The sequence below is a fragment of the Falco rusticolus genome, chromosome 6 (assembly GCF_015220075.1).
Source record: "Falco rusticolus isolate bFalRus1 chromosome 6, bFalRus1.pri, whole genome shotgun sequence".
Taxonomy (NCBI): Eukaryota; Metazoa; Chordata; class Aves; order Falconiformes; family Falconidae; genus Falco; species Falco rusticolus.
In genome coordinates this window covers 8,610,112-8,629,761 of record NC_051192.1, presented here as the reverse complement: position 1 = coordinate 8,629,761, position 19,650 = coordinate 8,610,112, and the positions used below count along the sequence as shown (strand labels likewise).

The 19,650-nt window shown below is 45.4% G+C and overlaps 1 protein-coding gene across 2 annotated transcripts in view; it reads right to left on the bottom strand.

The window, feature by feature from the left end:
- The window catches only part of LYST (lysosomal trafficking regulator), a 96,783-nt gene extending 78,705 nt beyond the window's left edge, over nucleotides 1-18,078 (bottom strand). The window contains exon 1 of one of the 2 annotated variants that reach the window (XM_037391496.1): nucleotides 17,777-18,078. The gene's annotated coding sequence lies outside the window, so the exon portion shown is untranslated. Of the gene's footprint in view, nucleotides 1-8,341; nucleotides 8,452-17,776 lie in introns of those variants that run through there. The other variant, XM_037391495.1, reaches the window with a different exon arrangement.
- Nucleotides 18,079-19,650: the final 1,572 nt, after the last annotated feature.

The window sequence follows — 19,650 nt, the reverse complement described above, 5'->3', positions numbered from 1 at the left end:
ACAGCAGTGAAACACAAACAGTATTTAATCAACATTTAAGCTAAACTACAACTTCTTGCCCTAGTTGATTGTGAAGTATTCACATCATGACTTGTTCTTCATTTTGAAGTCTACTTGCAAAAAACCTGACTTGTACTACCTGTTTTATTCATGACAGGGCTTTTACAAGTAGAGTTCATTACAATGCTGTAATATCAGAATGCTTAAAAAGTGAATTTGTTAGATTTAATACATATAGCACGAGCAAACCCTATTTGCGCTTGATATTTACTTGTTGGAAAGTACTATTACCTTGGGGACTAGAAGTAAAGGCCAACTATCTACTCATACAACACAGTATCAAAAACTTCGATAACATGTACCATCATGTACAAAAGGGGAAAGGAAAATAAGATGTGCTATTTTTCTGCCAGCTGAATATTTTACTTTTATGTCATTGCATATTTTCCACATAAAAATACCCAATTAATATATCTGACCCTTATTTGGAAAAAATTATTAGATCACGATTTTTTGGAGTCTTTAGTGCAAAGTTTTAAGAAGCACTCTCTGATAATGACCAATGCGAGCTGTCGCAATGGAACAGAGCAATGCAATACCAAATGTGTGCTTCTTTAAGAACATGGCAACAAAGATAAAGCAATCAATGCTAAAGAAGTTGTTCTTGCTAAAATTTAGCAAATTATGAGGTTCTGCCTTGAACTATGAAGGTCTGTATCCCCCTCACAAGTTAGCAGATATCAACAGTTTCCTCCTTTTGAGTCTGGATGAAGCATCACTGAGACAGTGTTAATGGCAAGGAATCCCACAGGCCAGCTGCATATCACACATGTCCTTTGGAACAGCTTCGTGACTTAACATGGAATTTTATTTAGTCAAACAACATGAAACACCTGGGAATGCATTCTTGTTGAGCCTGAAATCAAGTTCAAAGATGAGAGATGATTCATCTACAAGATAAAAAGTACAGCACTAATAAAAGACAGGCTCTCAACCAACCACCTACACTCAAGTAAAGCATTAACCCTGTACATGTGCTATACTCAAGTTCATGCTTAGCTTGTGGTTTTACACTATCCAAAGTCAGCAACTACAATACAGTTATTAGCCACATTAAATCCATTCCAGTTCATTTAACATTTGCATATTGCAGACCAGTGCATGGCAGGCATAGAGAGTAAAGATTCCTTAGAACAGGTGCAGGGAAAGCTGTGGGCTTCAAAGATAATCACTGCAAAATTAACCGTGCTAGAAACAGATAGCTTGCTATCACGGAAACTGGCTAAAATGCACTGAATAATACAAAGCTGTTACCAACACCAAGAAAAAAATGCTAGAGACAGGCTTTGTTAGCAGAGCTGAAGACAAGGATCTGTTCCAGATCTTATCTAAAGTGCCAGAGGACACCACCTTAAGAAACACATGGTACTACAGAAAGGAACTGACAAATATTCTACCACAAGGCAGAATCTATGCAGAAAATAAGCTATGAAAGAGACCAGTAAATTGTTCTTCAAAAGAAATTCAGCAGTGAAAAGGTTGAAATGGCATAGCTCCCACACGAGACCTGTTCCAAGCACTACTCACAGTGCTAACAAGTTCTTTGCCAAATTAAAATATATACCAGTAATAGTCCTAAGTGTCTTCTTCCATGCTTTAAGTTCCATACTTATCCCCACAAACAGACTACAAAGCAAGCCTCAACAGCCATGGCTACACAGTAATAAACAATGACTAAATCTCCACAGACTTTGTGGAGTAAAAGTACAGAAGCAGTCTACTACAGAAAGTAAATCAGAAGTTCAGGGTCTCTCCAGTAGCGACCCTACACAGACCAGACCAGGCAGACTTTGTGAATACCCTCTTACATTAATCTGCAGTATGGCAGATCGCGTGGTCTCCAGTACAACCAGGAAAAACATTGTAGTTGTGACCACACTACATCTACTTGGAGATTATTTTAAACAACAAATACACCACTCAAATCACAATCTGGAGGGCCATACAAATCTTTCTGTAATTTATAAGACTGTACCCAATACTCAGGAGAAATAGAAGAGGTAAAAAAAAATGTTGAGCAGTATCTTGAAGCACTCTGGCTGAAGGGATATTCCTGAAACTGAAAGCTTAGTAGATGATTAAAACGAGAAAGCAAAATGCTTGAGACAAATTTTGGCATCGTGTCTAAAGTACCCACTAAGAGCAAATAAATAAGAGGGGAAGATCAATGATCAGAGGGAAGAAGAGCTCATTAATGGGCAGAAGACTAATTCTGCTTCTGGAGCTTTAAAACTGGTCAGTGAAGTCCATATTTTCTATAGTACTCAGATGCAGACAAGACAGCAGGTAGCAATTCTGAAGGTGGTATTAATTTTTTTTTACTTAAATATCTGAGAGTTTCATACTCTGTTATTCCTGTTAAGCTGTTTGCCAGCTTCTTCACAAAGTGCCAACGGATTTGGTTGCTTTAGGGAAGCAGACCCTGTATTTCTCCCAGGCTTTTCTGCAGAGGGGCGATTTGTTCCAGCTGCACTGACCCCTCTTGCACTGAACTGGCCCCAGAAGACCCAGTCAACCATCAAGCAAACTACAAGCAAAATGACTCACGTAACATCTCACTTCAGGTAGCTTTTCTCCAGGAGGGATGCAAGTAACAGCTAGCATTTTTATTTCATTTGTGAAGTTTAAACAGGACTTGAAATTAGTCAAGCAGTATGGACTCCAACAGAGAAACTATAATCAATAATTACACTTAATTTCATATATATTTAATACATAATAATAATGACTAAGAATATGAAGTTTCCCAGTATACCTATTACTAGGTAGGCAGATACTAAAAAAAAAATCGTGAACCACTGGAGAAACCCCTAAATCCACCCACAATGCACAAAATAACAAACTTTACGTTTAAAGCACCTATAGTTTAGGGATCTTATCACACATGCACACACAAACAAGATTTTACACTGCTGAGAGACAGCTGGGGAGACGAATGAAGTGTGCCAGATGAAGGCTACATACGTTCAGTAACCAAACATCATATGATACCTTTTTTCTGCAAATGCTAAGGATTTAGCAGGACTCCAATAATCAAACTGACTCTGTAACTAAAGTAATTTAGGCTTCTAAAAATAGGTCTAGATTAATTAGAAGTACCTTCTGGAGTTAAAAAGGCCCAACACAGCATTTAATCTATATATCCAGACACTTAAAGGAAATTCTGCTTTCCTTTGATCTTTTGTTAATTGAAACTGGAATGAAACTACACACTCTTCAGTGACTCAAATCTCCCCTTAAAATTGAAAGATGCAAGTAATATAAAGATAAATACACACCTTGGGTAGCACACAAAGTTTCACAGTTTAGGGCTTTTGCTTTGTTTTCTCTATGGCAAGCCATAAGAATGTTTGATTTCAATTCTTTAAAACTAGGATTACTAAACTCTTGCTTTCCAATAGAAAGAGAATAGGAAAGAGAAAGACTTGCACTTTTTGGTTAATTTTAAAGCTATTTCAGTGTCTGAATTACTGAACCAAAACTGGATGGACAAATTTCAACTGAAAATATTATAACAAAAGTATACTGCTGGACTTCCATCAGCTCCTGTAATGCAATTGTGAACTATCAGGAATATCTCCTTGTCTTACACATTTTCCTTAATTCACTCTTTCCCTGAATTAAGCCTAACTAAATCAGTTGCTCACCCCCCAAGAACATGAATTTTCAGTAAATGCCTCCACAATACTGAAGAGGAATAGAGGAAGCCAGGTGTTTCCTAAAATAAAACTGGACAAATTTAAAATCTGTATTAATGCTTCCAATGAAGCCTTGCTTTTGGCACTACCTGACAGTAATTTCTCCTGGTATTTCATCTTCCCATTTTTCTCTTGGGAAAGCAGAAAGGTTTTTCTCTACTGTTAGAAGTCTGAAGCAGCAGGAACCCTCTCCTCCCACCTCATATTTAGTATTTGATGCTCCCTTACTTTTCCATGGAGTATGGCAATGTTTTTAACTGAAGTCAAAAAAGCTCAATTTTCTGGGTGCAGAAAGAGAGGTCAAAGAACATATAAATGTAAGGATTTGCTGAGATTGTCAGATGCTTGCTCAACCACTCCAACAGTCTAACAGGCACTAGTCTTCCACCATCTCTCATAAACCACCATTCATCACTTCTGCTTTCCACTGCCCACCTTTCAAATTATCCAGAATGCTCACAAAAGCTCTTAAAATAATTCTCTCAGTGCCTCAGCTCCACATGGCTCAAAAACCCCACACAAAACAGAATCACCACAGGGCAGGATCCAGATGCCTGCAGTGAACTATACAAGCTCAGAAGTGCAGAAGACAACCCTTTCAGCGCTTATCCACTACGTGGCCATTGCAAAATCGCTCTCACAGTAACAGCAGGCAGTGGGGAGTTATTTACAGGGGAGAAGAGAGCTAAGGAAGTCAGAGAAGAAGAAGAATGGAAGCCCTGCTCTTTTGTAATAGACCGAAACCACAAAATATCCGAGCTACAGAACATGAAAGATAATGAAATGTGCAGTGCTGACTAAAAAGCCTAGCGAAACTTAAAAGAAATATCCAGAACAAAGGTACAATAGAACTTACAGGTACCAAAATACAGCACTACCCCAGGACTTCACTACAGCATTACATACCTATTCCTTCTTCAACATACATGAACTAATGAATTAGCATTTAATTTTCTTCTGTCTTGCTCTCATACTCAGCATCAGATTTAAGCTATATCTTCACACAGCTCACAGCACAGTTACCCAAAAGCCACACTAACAAGACTTACACTTCCATTCTAGTAGTTAGTACCAAAAAACCTGACTTGCCAGAAAAATCAGATTTTAATCAGACCCCAGGCTGCAAACAGGAACCATGAAGAGCTACCAGCAAAAAAAAGCTTCAGGACTGCACACAGCATCTTTTTCTCCTTTCCCCTCCCACATTCCAGCATCAATTCTGTACAGAGTGCTTTATCCAGAGGCAAGGCATTCCCATGCACTAACTTCAACAAGTCACTGAAAGACATGTTCAAATGCAACGCTTGAATCTGAACAGAAGAAAATAAAACCTGGATCTAATGCTGCTTTATTAGATCTTCTGAAATGACCATGACAGCTGAAGCAGACATGCTACTGAGTCCAAGCAAAAGCCCCCATCTTCGGAAGAGCAGCTAGGGTGCTGTTACACAAGACAGCTCAGCCCACCTGACAACTCATGACTAGTTTTTTCCGCTGGATTTTTTTGTTGTTGTTGAATTGCCATGTTGAGGGATCAGGCAGTTGTCACTGTCAAAGGGAAGAAGGCAGGAGGGCAACCTCTCCCTTCAGCAGTAACAAGCTGCTCGATCAGCTTAGCCAGCTCAGACAAATCAGTCCAGGCGACAAAACAGAAGCACTCACCAATCTCTTCTACCTGATCTTGTCCCAGTCTAAAAAACTCCATCTCTAGATTGGTGCTGTCACAGGGGCTGATAGTTCTGATGACACCAGCTCAATTACTTGCTACTGTCTAAAGGCCTATGATTCTCCATCAAGCAATAATTTGCCAAAGCAACTGACATTCTCACAACCATCTCTGGACTGCAAAAGAAAGCGAGAGTCAAAGTAATCCCAGACATATATACATAGAGCCCTCTCCACTGCATATTACAATCCTTTTCCAACATTCTAATCCAATTTTCCAGCAAACATAACAGAAAAGATGACCTTAAAGTTGAATCAACAATATTAAATAGTGACATCTCAGGCAACAGCTACTGCAGTTCTTCACTAAGGAAGCCCATGCAGCCTGACATCTCCTCAAAAAGGAATAAAACAGGTATTAGTGAGGTCTCATTGATGACAGCTGTTCACTCCAAAGAACTTAAATTCACCCCGCAGAGGACATGCAAGCATGTTCTGGACAGCAAGTGTTCCCTAGTGCAACAGAATCCTCTTACAAAATAATCATTTCACCCTACGTTCCCTCTGCCCCCTTCTGCCCGCAAAAGACAGGTATCAAAACCAGTTTTGCTTCAGCATTCATCTATGTGCATCATCTTATTTACACCACCATGACAATGGCAAAATTCTTCCAATATGAAGGGAATTAGATCCCTGTGCAAGCTGCAAGGGTGTATAATTGTGTATTAATACAGACACACCATGGTCTATTAAAGAAATCACTGACAATAACACAGAACTGATAGCTTCCTGAAACGTTTGTTCATATTTCATAATATTTGCTTACGCTCCTTGAGCTTAACTGTAAAAAGAACTACATAAAAGCAGTAACTTACTTTCAGCAAGTGTTAGGAATGCAGTTTCTCTTTTCTAATGTTTACAGATCAAGTGTCTTACTTTCCAACAGATCCTATGTTATTGTTCAAGATGCTTACAATCTCTTTCCTTATTGTCTTACACTGCATGGAAAACTGATGTTGGAAGCACATGAAAAACCTGCCAGGGACTAAGAGAAAGGAAGAAGCAAAAGAAGCCTCTAAGTAGAATCTGAATTTAATGGTTACTAAACAGAAAAAACTTCTTACAATTAATTAAACATTTTTAATGGAAAGCTGTCTTTTGAGTATGGTAGAAAAACTAATAGGGGAAAGACAGAAGGAAAGCAGGAAGGGAGTGACACTAAAAGAGCTCCTCTTAAGAAATCTGCATACAGTCTTACAAACCAAGTGATGACTGACTTCCTGAGGTCTCATTTATTCTTAATCTTTTTTTTTTTTCCTGTAGAAGCAAGGCACTGAAAGGTCCTTGCTTTTAGCTTGCAAGATTCTCTATCCAAAGCTCAATGAGGAAGAAAAAAAAAAAGAATAAAATAAAATACCCTAGAAGCTGATTTTTTCCTTTTCTATGACAACATATGAAAGTATTCTCAATCTTCACTCTATTTTAAACTTCTACCAGAAACTCAGAGCCCCTAAACCACAGATGTTCTTACATAGCCAAGATACTTTCTTCTTTGCACTTACTGCTGTGAGCCTACAGTTAAAGGCAAAGAGGAGACTCAGCATTTTCTTGACTCCTGACCATGCTGTAGCCCCGTTACGATAAAAAGCTCCACACAGACATGGTCTCTTGTCCAAGCAAGCAAATTCACATCCTCCCTTCGGGAAGGGCAAGTGTTCCAGACATCTCCTTCCTGCTACCTAGCGTAAGCTTATGATACCCACGACTAAAACTGATCTCCCTGCTGGTTTTTCTGTCAAAGGTTGTCCCACCACCTCACAGGCAACAGTACAGTTCCGTCAGTGACACTAACTTCAAGTTCCTCTAGATGCTTATATGGAAGTCTTACTGATTCATGTGGCACTACAACTGAAAGGGGGGGGGGGAGGGGGAAGTCTCCCATCCAGATTTTCTTCTCCTGCCAGTTCCCATTTATAACCACATTAGATGCTTTTCAAACTCCTAGGCCACCACATTCAGTCATCTGACCTGCTTTCTGAGTTTCTTCAGTTGCTCTGCTTTCTTTTACACAAGAAGTTTTATTCTCACACCCAGGGATGCACCTGCTTTCCCTGCCTTCTCTCTCACTGTATAGATAAGCAAAAGGCAGCCTCTTTAGTTCATTCAGGGATACCATGTAATGTCCAATTCTTAATTTTATTTTTTTTTCCCCCCTCGGAAGAGTATCTTCACACATTCTCCCCATGCTCAAAGAATACCTAGAGGAGTTCTCTTTGCTCCACTGTCGACCTCTTTTAACAGATTTTTAAAAAATAAATAAGTAAATAGAAAAAAGCTATTTAGGTGCCGAAGCACCGCAGCTGTTGTATTCCACGTCCACGGACGCCACCGCGTTTCCGTGAACAGCCTACATTTGCTTTTCTTCAGCTGTTATCTGCTGCCTTCAACAAACGCCTGGCCGGCAGCGCGGCGCCGTGCGGGGCCCCGCACAGCCCCGCCGCACCCGCACAGGGCACAGGCTGGGGAGCGGCACCGCGGCCCTGCCGCCGCCTCACACCGGCCCCCGGGAGCACCGCGGCCCTCCCGCCGCTCACACCAGGAGCCGGCCCCTGGGCAGCGAGGGGGCCCTCGGCGCGCACCCACCCCTCCCGCCTCCCCGGGCCGGGCCCCGGCGGCCGCGTCTTCCGCCTCCCGGTGCCGCCAGCGGGCATCCCCACACCGCCGAGGCGGCAGGCGACGGCTGACAGACAAACAGGCCGCCCCGGCCCAGGCACCGCGGCTCCCGCCCGCGGCCCGCCCCTTCGCCGAAACCGGCGGCGGGGCCTGCGCCCACCACGCCGCCTGCCTCCCGCCCGGCCCCACAGCACCAGGCGAGCGTGCCCCCAGCCCAGCCGCAGCGGCGCCCACCCCACCCTTACCCACTCCTCGCCCCGCCGGAACCGGCGCGCCCGACCGCCAGCTCCGCTCTTATCCCGCTGACAGCGTCCCGGCAGCCCATGGCGGGAGGGTCCCGCCCGGCGCGGCCCAGCCCGGCCCCGCCCCGCCGCGCTGCCCGCCCCCGTCGCCCGGGCAACGCGGCGCCCGCCCCGCCCCGCCCCGCCCCTCGCCCCACCTGTCTCCGCCGCTCCCGCCGCTCCGCCACCACCGGCCGCGCGGGCGGGCAGCGGGCGGCGTCACGCGCGGGCGGTGTCACGCGCGCACCCCCAGCCAATCGGCGCCGCCGCCTGGCCCAGCGCGGGGCGGGGAGAAGGGAATCCCTCCGGGCAGGGGCGCGCGCCTCCGGCAGTAGCGCGTCACCCGCCCCTCGGGCGCGCGGGGCCCCGCCCGCTGCCGCCACGCTCCGCCCCCAACGGCGGGGAGGGGCGGAGGGCGCCGGCGGAGGCGCCGCGGGGAGGGGGGACCGGCGGTGCCTGGGGCCGGCGGCTCCGCTCGCTCCCGGCGCCGGGGCGGGAAAGCGCGTGCGCCCGCGGGTGCCACACGGCCGGGCAGCCTGCCTGCCTGCTCCTGCCTGCCCGCCCGCCCTCTGCCCGCCCTCTGCCCGCCTGCCTCCGGCCCTCCTGCCTGCGGCCCTCCACCCGCCTGCCCTCTGCCTGCCTGCTCTCCTCCCGCCTGCCTGCCTACCTGTCCTCCCGCCTGCCCTCCTGCCTGCCCTCCTTCTGCCTGCCCTCCCCCTGGCCATCCACCTGCCCCGAAGCCCACCGGGCCGGTGCCCCTCACCTAACGGGCCGGTGCCCCTCACCTAACGGCTGGGCCGCCTCAGCCCACCACCCCTGGTTTTTACGTCAACACTTACAAGCACCCTCACTCTCCCTGACATAGGTGTGCCCGGTGTGCACGTTGGCATCGCTGCCAGCGGCTGCAGGCCCCTGCCCGCTGCGAGCCGCTCCCCAGGCCGGGCTGCAGGGCCGTATGCCTCAGGATGAAGGGCTGCGGAGGGGAAGGGCTGTGCCAGCAGCGGGAAGGGTTCACGCTCCGATATTTGCTCCAAGTAAATTCTTGGAGCGAGCTTTGCGGCTGCAGAGCTGGGCTCTGGCGCTTGGCTGAGATGCCTGGCAGCGCGGATTGCCCGGCATGCTGCTGGGTCGGCTCCCGTCAGGGCCGCTTCATGTGTGCGAATAAATCAGTAACGTGCCCTGACTCCATGTCCCTGCTCTCGCCCTCGCCAGGAATTCCCCTGGCACGGCCGGGGCACCGACTCATTTCTTGACAGGGGCACCAGTATGTCACAGGCGATGTTTATGCGTGCGTGCCTCACGCACACGCCCCTAGGTTTGGCATAACCTCCCCAGTTTTTGAAACCAGGAGGCGGCACACAGGGTGCAGGAGTGCCCCGGCCTCCAGGCATCCCTGCGGCGGCCTCAGGCCTCCCCGGCCCCGCTGCCCTGGCTGGTGAAGGCTCGCCGCAGCTCTGCGACCGCCTTTCAGTCACCGTCCCAGGGCCTGCTGCCTACCTCCCTGGCGTTTTGGGTTTGTAACACTTAAGCCAGGCTGCCTGCAAGGATTACACGGATGGACAGAGCCAGATCTTGGGAATGCTTTGGATAGTGGGATCCCAGGACCCACCTGCCAAATTAAGTTTAGATACACATGAGGTAACAGCGGTTAAGTCTTTGGCAAATAGGAACTTCAATCCGCCTGTATACCCTGTTTCTCCGATTCTTTCCCTGTTTACGGCCACGTTTCTTATTTTTTTTACCCGGCACCTGTTACTCATGCTGGTCCCCACCGGGTACGGGGCTAAATGCACCTCTGATCCAAGCCAAGCGAGCAACTCCCCTCTGCAAGGGCCAGCCGCGCAGGCCCCGAGACAGCACCTTTCTCTGGATGCTAGGCACCTGGACAATACTTCTGCACTTGAAAATGTCATAAATCCCTGGAAAAAAAAGAGTCCTAGGTGATGACACCAGTATTACACTAAAAGCAGGAAGGGCAAGGAGCCCGACGCGCTGCTCTGCTGCCGAGCGAGGGTACATGGCACAGCCCCAGTGGCGCCCCATGTCCCCAGTTAGATGCCCACCCTCCGGATGGCCGGTTCTCAGCCCAGAGAGGCAAGTGGCACCCTTCAAGGGCAGTCAGCTCTCTTCAGTGGCCACAGAGAACTTAAGGACTTTGGGAAAATGGGTTCACTCAACACCCTGGAGTTTAGATGCCACTTAGCTGCTAATTCAGGCAGACTAAATCCTACTTTAAAGCCAGTTTATTTTAAACTCCTGGAGAACATGGTAGGATTTGATCTAGCCTATCCCAGCTGGCACTTCAGCTACTGGGGAGGAAAGTGAGCCCAAATTCCCAACCCTGGGCTCGGGGAGTCCTTGCCCTGAAGCAAACACCAAGGCTCACATGAAGCCACCTTGTTCTCAGCAGCCAAGAAAAGAAGTCTCTTCTCCCTCCAAACCAAGGCTTCCTATTTTTCAAAAAGAAGAGACAGCTCTGTTTTGTCTTTCCTCTAGATCTTCCAGCTGCATAAGGGTTACTACAGGGATGTGTGTCCCTCCTTGGGGCTGACAGTGGCAGGAGGACAAAGGTTTCTACTGGCCTCTCCCATGAAACTCCTGCCTGCCAGTAACTCCAAGGCTTTTTGCTGGTACCTCAGCCCAGTTTTCCTCAGCAGAAGACGCGGGCAGAGCCAACGCGGTGCTTGACATTTACGCATTGTCTATGGTTTTCTCAAGCAGACCATACATCGCCTTGTGCGGTTGCATGGCATAACTGAAACAGCAGCAATAAAAATGAAGTCAATGGCCAACAGTACATCAACTCACCCTTGGAATATTAGCTTTTAAAGTGCAAAGAACAGGAGCATTTCAGATTGATAGCATAAATTTTACTGAAATTAAGTGTTTTCAGGTGAGAATTGGCCACCACATGCAAACATCTGAGTGAATTTTTGCAAGTTATCTATTAAAATCTTTGGAAGGGAAGCTAGCCATAGCTTAAATTGAAATGCACTGAAGCAGTTGTCAGTGTATGCTAAAATAACTTTATAAACTGTTTGGACTAAAAAAATTGCTGAGAAAGATAAGTAGGTGCAATTAAAGATTATATCAGACCAGTAATGTTCTTCTCACTTGAATGCTTCAAAGTGCAACCTATCTTTCAGTTTATGTGGATTTTCTTTAATTATAGCAATTAAAGCTCCTGCTACAGATGTGACAGCATGCCTGTTGTTCAGTTTTAATCTGAGGGTTTCAGTTTTCCAGTTTTTCACTGATAACTCCCTTTATTCTACAAACAGTATCTGAATCTCACTTGAAATCTATAAATTTTTTTGGCAGAATTGTTCCTGAATTGGTTCTATAATTCTCCTGGATACATGCAGAAGGTAGTAAGATGGAAAACAAGTGAGAAACAAAGATATGAGTGCTATTTCCCTACTGTTCTCCTGGACAATAGAATAAGCCCACAGCCCTGAGACCTGCACAGTCACACTGGTATTTAACTTCTTCAATATGTGGTGCTAATGCTCACGGACAGTGGGTTTAGGTCAATGGTTCCAAAATTTTAGGGGTCAGTGAGCCACTGTCCATTCCCAGAACTTCTTAAGTGCCCACGGCACCTTTTTCATAAGGCTGCATCTACTCTCATTCTCAAAGTTTCAGCTGTGAGCACCACAAAGATAATGTGAGGCGGAGATTTTTTGGGCCGTTTCTACAGTCTGATTCTCCCTTGCTCCTTTCCAATGAGTATTTACCTGTCTAGGAAAATTTACCTATGTTTTAATGGTATAATAAAGTCAATAATAAAACCCGTGGAGTAATACATATAGCATGTGAGCTATCTTGAATCCACAATCTTAAATCAGAGAGGTTTGTGGAAAGGGCATCTTTTGTCAGCTGAGATGAACAGTCTTTCAGCAGGGAATGAATAATGGTCTGTTTTCCCAAGGAAATATATTACTCCGTTTTTTTCCTGTGCTACTGTAAAAAAATCTGAAAGGGTGAATGAAATAGTGAAATAGTTTTGCACTTAGGGAATCAGCAAATGGTCTGAGGGATTTATTAAGAAAATGTACTAGTTTAGATGTGGGTCTGCCTATATCATGAGGAGAAACAGTGTGAGTAGATGCACTTCCAGATCAATGTTGGAGGAGATAGCTGTTGGATAAATTCAAGGACAAACAAATCCAGGCTGGTCACATTTCATATCTGCATTCTTCATGTTTGACTTGTTGACTGCAGTGGTATAGAAAGACCAGAGAGAAAAGGAAAGTGTCGTTCAGGGGGTAGAAATCAAAGGTGGAATTAAATGGAGCCATTCCAAAAGGAGCTTACAGCACAGGAGTTGACGGAAGCCTTCCCTAGCTGTTTGTAACCCTTGTTTAGGCTTGCCTCCTGCAAGCACAACTTGATTCCCAGTAATGCTTGAGTTTTCATTGCGGTAATTCCTGGTCATAAGGATGTGTTTACTGGTGGTTCTAGTTCGCATTTCCAGAATGGAAGAGCAGGTAGCCACATAGCTTGGCTGTAACACTGTATGACCCTGGAATTTGTCCAATGTCTAATCTACATGAAAGAATTAAAAAAATACTTTCATTGTCAGATTTGAATCAGTGAGTTTGAATCAGACAAGACCAGCCTTGGTTTTCCCATTTAGAAGGAACTAATCCAGTTTAAAGTTTACTCAAAAACAGTTGAGGTAAAATCACTAGCTGCAATGTGCGCTGAGGGAGAAATAAATTGCCTTTACTGCAGTGAGTTTGGATGATGTAATAAAACTTGATTGAAATAAATTTCCATAGAAATGATGGAAGCTAGAATAATTCCCTCTACAAAGAAAGGAAAAGCCTAATGAGAAATGCAAATGGTATGAAAAGCTATATACAGGACTCTGAACTTTAATTTGCACCTTCTCACGGCTCTCCAATGTATGAACTAGACCAGACCATAGCCTCTTCCAGTTACACGCCATCATGTGCCTGTACCAGCGTCTAAAGGCTTGTCCCTGTTTGACAATAAACGATCAGGCAGAGGATGTGTTCTTGAACTGAGTTCAAAAGGTGAAACTGAGGTGAAATCTCCATAAAATGCATGTCAGGCTGCAGTTTTCATGTGCCCTTATGTGGTCCACCATTATTTTTAGCTGGATCCGCAGCCCATGCGAAAATACTGGACTAGCTGATTATCTTCCTAATCCACTGCAAAATGCATAGCTGCAGTTCACAGTAACAAATACCTTATATTTATTTTTTCCCAAGAAACACTACAAAATTAGCTAACTCATAGAAAGAAGTAGTATTATTTTAAAAATCTCCTGTTAGTACCGTTTCATAGGAAAAGTCCTAGTAGATTTTCATTTTCACCACTTATACACCATTTCTGAATTTTTGCCTTGGTCTTCTTAAAACATTGAATTAATACTGGACTGCAACATTTAGGATGGGTGGATATTTTCTAAAGAGAAAGCAAAACCAAAGTTAGGTAATTCACAAAAGCATGAGGAGGCCCCTGAAAATGACCTTGTTGCCATAGGTACATTTTTGTCAGGACTTGCTGATCTGTTCATATCATAATAAAGGTAATCCCCTAGAATTTGTCAGGATAACAATCTGTCTTTCAAAGGAGCATATAATCAGAGTGGTAGATCTGGGAAGCGCAGATCCAAACACCGTTGCCTGTATAGCAGAGGCAATGAGAGTTGATATTTCTCTGGGTAAAGCTTAGGCAAGCTCTCATGCTGAATTCTTTCACCCTCTTCTTCCCACTCCTGGCATCTCTCTCCTTTTTCCTTTCAGAAGAAAAAAGAAATGACTCATTTTGCCTGGACACAGTTGAAACAGTCTGATACTGCTCATTATTCTTATGACAGCTAACCATTCTTCATGGCTGTTCGGTTTGATGGGGGGGGGTGTAGGGGGGTGTGTGTGTGTACTTCTTGGTTTTGTTTCAATGCAGATACCTCCATGGCTTTTTTTCACTGTTTCAGTTCTCTGATGAATTCCAATTGTGTCTTAAAAATGGCCAGACTGGGTCAGACTGAAGAGCCGCTCAGCCCAGCATCAGTCACAGCTGCCTGCAGAAAGCTACACCGACAGGACAAGCGTATGGGGACGTGGTACCCGGTCCAGCTCGCAGCGGCCTGCGGCTCAATAATGTGCTGGGACAGACGTGGCGTCCTCATGGTTTATGGACCTTGATTAATTTTTCTTCCATTGATTTGTCCAGTAGCTGTGTGAGCCCATGTAACGCTTGGGCACCAAGCAAGCTCTGCAGCGTTCCAAAGCTCAGTTACACGGCTGGCTAAAAAGCACTTCTTATTATTTGTTTTGGACTTTTTACCTGCCCTTTTCTCTTGACTTCCTCTAGTTCTTCTGCTTTGCGAAAGAGGAAATAATCACTCTCTAGTCCCTGTCTCTGTGCTGCTCATGGTTTTAAGACTTATTGTCAAATCTCCCCTCTGCTCCTTTTGTTTCGTGCTGGCGTCCCAAACTATTTAATCACTCGCTGTGTAGTATTTGCTTCAGCTTTCTTGCCCTTCTTTGAACCTTTTCTTGTTCTTTTTAGCGTGACAGAACTGGAGCTGCAGACAATATTCAAGATGTGAGTCCACCGTACATTTCCTGCATACTATGCTTATGTTTTCCTCTCTGTTCTTTCCTTTAAAAATCCTAATGTTGTAGACCCTTTCCTCCTCCACCACTGAGCGCTGGGCTGACAATTCATAAAACTGTGTGTCGTAACTCAGGACTCTCTTCCACCCAAGCAATAAGGCTCATCTCTTCAGCACTCCTCTCTCTGCAGGCTGAGTTAGGGTTGTTTTGATTGGGGTGCCTCCCTTTGCTGTTATCACCACTGATTTTTTTTTTCTGCCATTTTAACCCAATAACTCATAGCTTGAAATCCTTTTCTCAGCTGACTTTCATTTTTGCTACCTAGAGTTACTCACCACCAGGAAACTCTTTCACCTCAAACTATGCTTCATTTTCCAGGTAACTTCTATGTCAAACAACACAAGCCCAAGGGCAGATTTCTGAGTCTTCATTGGTGACTCCACTCTCCTCCCTCCTCCCAAAAATCTCCAGTAGAGCTGTGAGATATTTTTTTCTACAAAAGCTACACTGATTTTTCCGCATTATATCACATATGTTCATGCACCTGATAATTATGTTACATATTATAGTCTCTACCAATTTGTTCAATATTTCTGCAACTCTTTATGGTCACTTCAGGTCAGATATCAAAATATAAACGTAAAGCATTTCTTGTGATAATTGTGATAATCTGTCTTTCTTTTTGTTTTGTTTTTTTTCTTAAAGCTGGGCCTTTCTAAACTTCATGAGTTTCATTACAGTCAATGTAGCATTAGAAAGATTCAGTAGAAAAACTCTGTCTTTCACAAAAAAAAGGATGTCACTCTGTATTGATTAGTTTTTGTTGGTTTTTTTTAAAGGAAAATACATAAGCCAGATCAACAACACAAAGTTGTTAATCACAACACTATGACTAAATTATGAGATAATAATTTTCTGGCAAACTGACCATGATTTTTGCAAATATATTAACTCTACTTAACAATAAACAAACCAACCTGTCCAAAACATTTCTGCTCCTGCATGAGACTCATACTGCATTTCTCCCTGTGATTTCTGATTAGCAATCTAATTTGTTGTTTCCAGTCTAGCCATGAATTTCTTAGTGAATTATCTTTGCTGGAAAAGGAAAGGTAATTCAGCAAAGGTAAATGTTCACTGTTTGCAGACACTTTTTTTCTGATTAGAGCGTTGGATGTCTCCACCTTCAGAAGCAGTAACCCACCTCCATGCATGCAATGCTAAGGAGCATTCGGGGTGCTCCTTAGCTGCGGGTGAAGCAAGCACAGAGCAGTCACGGAGCTGCTCTCCAATGCTGTCCTGGTGCTGGGGGGCTCGTGGCTGCCTGTCCCCCTGTGCAGGAGGTACTGGCGTGGTGTCAGGGAAGGTGAGAGGCCGGTTCAGTGCCTGTCCCCCACCTGTCCCGGTGTTCATGGGAGCTTTTGTCGGCTTTGCAAATGGGACATTTTCTTAGGGATGCTCTAATGGGGACAAACTGCTCCCCCCAGCCCAGCAACTCCAGAGAATGGACATTTAGAGGCATTTGGTTCCCTCTTGGTACGTACACCAGCTTCGGCTCTGGCACAGCCGGGGGTTCTGACAGGGAGAATGATGATGCTGAGCAAGCAAAAGGGTAGAAGGGAGCCGGTGTGGTGTGGATGGTGCACAGGGTTTGCATCGCCTGCTTTGGAATAAACCCAGCACATGAAGTAGTCACTGTAACAACACTCAGCCTTTGTGCTTTTCTGCTTTTCTTTAGGTGGTGCTGCCTCCAGATTAGCATTTTTGGACGGGCACTAGCTTGGAAGAAACAAGAGGGCACAAAGCATGCTCTATTTCAGATGCTGTCATTTCCCCACGACCAGCAGCGGTCTGAACCTTTCTGACAGCGTTATGTCAGTTCCCCTCCATGCTCATCTTACTATGTTTTCTGTTCTTTCTCCAAGTATCTTGAGCATTGCTCCAAGCCACCATTTGATGCTATAATGCAGCATTCAGAAAGAGAAAAAGAGCATTGATTCAAGGCAAGGGAATGAGGCAATTTCGGAGTTTTATGTAACTCGGTGGAGCTCTGTAGTTATTTAGTTGCATTAAATAATTCAGTGAGGAGACTGTCTGAAATGCAACAGCCTCTTTGTTTCCTCTGAAAGGTGATGCATGCTCCTAGGGCTTCAGACATCTATCTAGCAACCAGCACAGACTTTTTTAGAAACACAAGCATTTATATATCCAGAGACTGGCTCCCAGCACCCCTCCAGGCCCTCTGCCAACTCTTCTCATTTTTGCATTATAAGGCCAAATCCTGTGCACAGTTTTGTCAGCGTTACTCTCCTGCTTTCAGCAGTCACCCCAGAGTCACACTGCTGCAAACGGGTTTGCTATAATCTTCAGTGTTTCCCCAGCCCAGCCCACACCATCCCAAACCTTCTTCCCCACCTGGCCCATGGCTCTTCCCTGTCTGCTGACCTGACTCACAGAATCCAAATCACAAATATCAGCCCCCAGTTCCGATCAGTCCCCAGACAAGCACCAAAGCACGTGTGACAGCTGCTACTCACCCCTGAGCCCTCATGCCAGCCTCGCCAGAATCCCTGCCAACCTGCACCCCAGGCAAGTCCCCCAGCCACCTCTGCTCGGGCTGATTTTCCTGCACCTCCTCCCTCAAGAAACCTGACTGCCATCGCTCCACGTCGAGGGGAATAACCCTCCTTGGGGACCTTTCTTTCTCTCATCAACCTTCCCCATTTCCCCATGCAGCTTACCCTTCCCTTGGAAATTCAGCATCATCCTAAAGAATAAAAACTGTTTAAAAACCTGTAGAGCATACCTGGTTTCCTCAGAGAGTTGCAACTAAAAAGCAAGGGGACAGTGACACAGAATTACATGGGCATCCTCCTTCTGGGGACTCCTCTGCTAGCATTTGACACGCACCCAGTCAGAGGGATGATGCTGCGTCTGCACAAACTGCTGCAGTGAAGCCTCGGAGTTTCTGTCAGGCTGCTGGATGAAATCACAGCTTCTTTGCTGATATGCTCTGGCTCCTTTTCAGCTTCACACAAGCAGCCTGTCCTGCAGAGATTTGGAATTTGGAGGTTGCTTTGGTTTGTTTTGCTTTGAGTTGGTTGCGCTGCTGTGTCTGCAGTGCTGCTGGAGGGGAAAAAAAAAAAAAGGAAAAAAGAAAAAAAAGAAAAGAAGGGAAAGAAAGAAAGAAAGGCAAAAAGGATTCCTGCAGGCTTTTTCTGTCAATGGTGCAGGAGGGTGAGTAAACAATGCAGGCAGCTAAAAAGATTGTGCTAAGTGGTGCAAGAGGCTAAAAGCTTTCCAATATGCCATTCCATTGTGTTTGCTTGAGTATTGTGTATAGGCACAGAAAAAGGGAACAGTTCAGTCTTAAGGCCACATTCATGAACTGAGAGGACCGTGAACTCAAAACTCTGTCCTGTTCTGCCAAAAAAACCTTCAATGAGCAAATCTGAGCTGATTATCAAAGAAAAGTTTCTGGTCTCCAATTGATGTTTCTCTAAGCACAACATCAAAAAAAAGAAAAAGGTGATCAAACCATGCAGATCAAAATCTGCACATACATCTGAGCCTGCAGCTTTAGATGTCTCCTAAATTTTCATCTGCCAGGACAGCAAGGCCAGAATCCCCTTATTCCAGTCACAATAAAGGAATTATGTTTGTTCTAAACCACCAAATTACTTGATCCCACCTGCATAGGCACCAGCTCTCTCACGGCTAACGCCGGTGTGCTGGTTTCAGTTAAATGGGAGGGGGGAGACCCGGAGCCACCAAGCCTTTAGGACAGTGCCTTTGCCCTGGGAAGGCGCTGGCAGCAGCCAGGTGCCAAAAGCACCACCAGAACTGAGAGGTCACCAGCTCCCCGAGCACTGAGATGAGCTGTCAATGTCATATTTGTGTTTCTCATGAAGAATCGATGGTTTAGACTGCTTCTTTGAGTGCCCCTGCCACATATCACTATGCCAATTTACCCATTACAATTATATGAATATAAACCCTATACTGAATTACCTTTATGTCTTCTCCTGTCAGTACGATATGGTCTTGGGATTTGCCTCAAATATTTGCTGGGCATGTTTGGTGTTTTTACTTCCTGCCTAGTCACAGCTACATCTCGGGGCACGGTTTCACTAAGCCCAGGTGCTGGAAGGGGAGCGCTCGTGCTTGTCTGACCTCGCAGTCAGCAGGATCAGCCCACTGACCCAGCTGAAAACCAATCTGCTCTTTTTCTAGGGCAAATTTTCAACCAGATCAGCTTGCCGACCTGTTTGACAGCGTAGTCATGAGTACTGTGCCACCACAAGGGAGTAGGGGGACAGACACCGGCAAGATGAAGGGCAGCACCGTCCACTTGGATTTCAGTCTGCATGCCAGTCTCAAGCCTCCCCTTGAAGGCAGAGCTTTGAGTTGGTTGCGCTGCTGTGTCTGCAGTGCTGCTGGAGGGGAAAAAAAAAAGGAAAAAAGAAAAAAAAGAAAAGAAGGGAAAGAAAGAAAGAAAGAAAGGCAAAAAGGATTCCTGCAGGCTTTTTCTGTCAATGGTGCAGGAGGGTGAGTAAACAATGCAGGCAGCTAAAAAGATTGTGCTAAGTGCTAAACATGCCCTCACTAAACAACATAGGTGCTGGCTGCGCACACTTGTGTTGTGCCTGAGTCTGCATTTATAGTCACCAGGCCCACATC